The following is a 2500-nucleotide window of genomic DNA, read 5'->3' on the forward strand; positions in this document are numbered from 1 at the left end:
AGATACGAAAATGCAAAAGCCTACAACACCTGGTATTCCCAGACAGTCTCCCATCCAAGTACTCACCAGGCTCGACCCAGCTTAGCTTCCAAGATCAGGCGCATTCAGGGTGATATGGTCGTAGGCCATACTTTCAGAGACCTGACGCACATTCATATGTTAAAATCAAGATTCAACTCTACTGCGGGAGGGCAACACTCATGAAAACGTTTATTCTGGACTCCTGGTTGAGCCCCGAAAGAGTGGCATTAATCGGTCTTTTACAAGAAAATTTTGATCCCAATGCAGTACACCATATCCGCGTGCAATTGGCAGGTGAACTGACTGGGTGAATTGAAGAGTAAAACGCGACCCATCCAGATACGAAAATGCAAAAGCCTACAACACCTGGTGTTCCCAGGCAGTCTCCCATCCAAGTACTAACCAGGCTCGACCTTGCTTAGCTTCCGAGATCAGACGAGATCGGGCGCATTCAGGGTGATATGGTCGTAGGCCATACTTGCAGAGACCTGACGCACATACATATGTAAAAATCAAGATTCAACTCTACTGCGGGAGGTCAACACTCATGAAAACGTTTATTCTGGACTCCTGATTGTGCCCCGAAAGAGTGGCATTAAACGGTCTTTTACAAGAAAATATTGATCCCAATGCAGTACAACCATATCCACGTGCAATTGGCAGGTGAACTGACTGGGTGAATTGAAGAGTAAAACGCGACCCATCCAGAAGCGAAAATGCAAAAGCCTACAACACCTGGTATTCCCAGGCAGTCTCCCATATAAGTACTAACCAGGCTCTACGCTGCTTAGCTTCCGAGATCAGACGAGATCGGGCGCATTCAGGGTGATATGGTCGTACGCCATACTTGCAGAGACCTGACGCACATTCATTTGTAAAAATCAAGATTCAACTCTACTGCAGGAGGTCAACACTCATGAAAACGTTTATTCTGGACTCCTGGTTGAGCCCCGAAAGAGTGGCATTAAACGGTCTTTTACAAGAAAATATTGATCCCAATGCAGTACACCATATCCGCGTGCAATTGGCAGGTGAACTGACTGGGTGAATTGAAGAGTAAAACGCGACCCATCCAGATACGAAAATGCAAAAGCCTACAACACCTGGTATTCCCAGGCAGTCTCCCATCCAAGTGCTAACCAGGCTCGACCCTGCTTAGCTTCCGAGATCAGGCGCATTCAGGGTGATATGGTCGTAGGCCATACTTGCAGAAACCTGACGCACATTCATTTGTAAAAATCAAGATTCAACTCTACTGCAGGAGGTCAACACTCATGAAAACGTTTATTCTGGACTCCTGGTTGAGCCCCGAAAGAGTGGCATTAAACGGTCTTTTACAAGAAAATCTTGATCCCAATGCAGTACACCATATCCGCGTGCAATTGGCAGGTGAACTGACTGGGTGAATTGAATAGTAAAACGCGACCAATCCAGATACGAAAATGCAAAAGCCTACAACACCTGGTATTCCCAGACAGTCTCCCATCCAAGTACTCACCAGGCTCGACCCAGCTTAGCTTCCAAGATCAGGCGCATTCAGGGTGATATGGTCGTAGGCCATACTTGCAGAGACCTGACGCACATTCATATGTTAAAATCAAGATTCAACTCTACTGCGGGAGGGCAACACTCATGAAAACGTTTATTCTGGACTCCTGGTTGAGCCCCGAAAGAGTGGCATTAATCGGTCTTTTACAAGAAAATTTTGATCCCAATGCAGTACACCATATCCGCGTGCAATTGGCAGGTGAACTGACTGGGTGAATTGAAGAGTAAAACGCGACCCATCCAGATACGAAAATGCAAAAGCCTACAACACCTGGTGTTCCCAGGCAGTCTCCCATCCAAGTACTAACCAGGCTCGACCTTGCTTAGCTTCCGAGATCAGACGAGATCGGGCGCATTCAGGGTGATATGGTCGTAGGCCATACTTGCAGAGACCTGACGCACATACATATGTAAAAATCAAGATTCAACTCTACTGCAGGAGGTCAACACTCATGAAAACGTTTATTCTGGACTCCTGATTGAGCCCCGAAAGAGTGGCATTAAACGGTCTTTTACAAGAAAATATTGATCCCAATGCAGTACAACCATATCCACGTGCAATTGGCAGGTGAACTGACTGGGTGAATTGAAGAGTAAAACGCGACCCATCCAGAAGCGAAAATGCAAAAGCCTACAACACCTGGTATTCCCAGGCAGTCTCCCATATAAGTACTAACCAGGCTCTACGCTGCTTAGCTTCCGAGATCAGACGAGATCGGGCGCATTCAGGGTGATATGGTCGTACGCCATACTTGCAGAGACCTGACGCACATTCATTTGTAAAAATCAAGATTCAACTCTACTGCAGGAGGTCAACACTCATGAAAACGTTTATTCTGGACTCCTGGTTGAGCCCCGAAAGAGTGGCATTAAACGGTCTTTTACAAGAAAATCTTGATCCCAATGCAGTACACCATATCCGCGTGCAATT

The 2500-nt window shown here is 46.5% G+C and overlaps 4 non-coding genes and 3 pseudogenes across 4 annotated transcripts; all 7 read right to left on the reverse strand.

Moving 5' to 3' along the window:
• Positions 1-17: 17 nt before the first annotated feature.
• Positions 18-126, reverse strand: LOC144725651 (5S ribosomal RNA; annotated as a pseudogene).
• Positions 127-375: 249 nt separating this feature from the next.
• On the reverse strand, positions 376-494 carry LOC144725936 (5S ribosomal RNA). Its single transcript, XR_013587002.1, has one exon. It is a non-coding gene; the product is annotated as a 5S ribosomal RNA (ribosomal RNA).
• Positions 495-744: 250 nt separating this feature from the next.
• Positions 745-863, reverse strand: LOC144725159 (5S ribosomal RNA). The gene has a single exon (XR_013586645.1). It is a non-coding gene; the product is annotated as a 5S ribosomal RNA (ribosomal RNA).
• A 249-nt stretch (positions 864-1112) lies between these two features.
• Positions 1113-1221, reverse strand: LOC144725558 (5S ribosomal RNA; annotated as a pseudogene).
• A 249-nt stretch (positions 1222-1470) lies between these two features.
• Positions 1471-1579, reverse strand: LOC144725652 (5S ribosomal RNA; annotated as a pseudogene).
• A 249-nt stretch (positions 1580-1828) lies between these two features.
• LOC144725937 (5S ribosomal RNA) lies at positions 1829-1947 on the reverse strand. The gene has a single exon (XR_013587003.1). It is a non-coding gene; the product is annotated as a 5S ribosomal RNA (ribosomal RNA).
• A 250-nt stretch (positions 1948-2197) lies between these two features.
• LOC144725160 (5S ribosomal RNA) lies at positions 2198-2316 on the reverse strand. The gene has a single exon (XR_013586646.1). It is a non-coding gene; the product is annotated as a 5S ribosomal RNA (ribosomal RNA).
• Positions 2317-2500: the final 184 nt, after the last annotated feature.

Source organism: Lampetra planeri, chromosome 22 (genome assembly GCF_965212315.1).
Source record: "Lampetra planeri chromosome 22, kcLamPlan1.2.h2, whole genome shotgun sequence".
Lineage (NCBI taxonomy): Eukaryota > Metazoa > Chordata > Hyperoartia > Petromyzontiformes > Petromyzontidae > Lampetra > Lampetra planeri.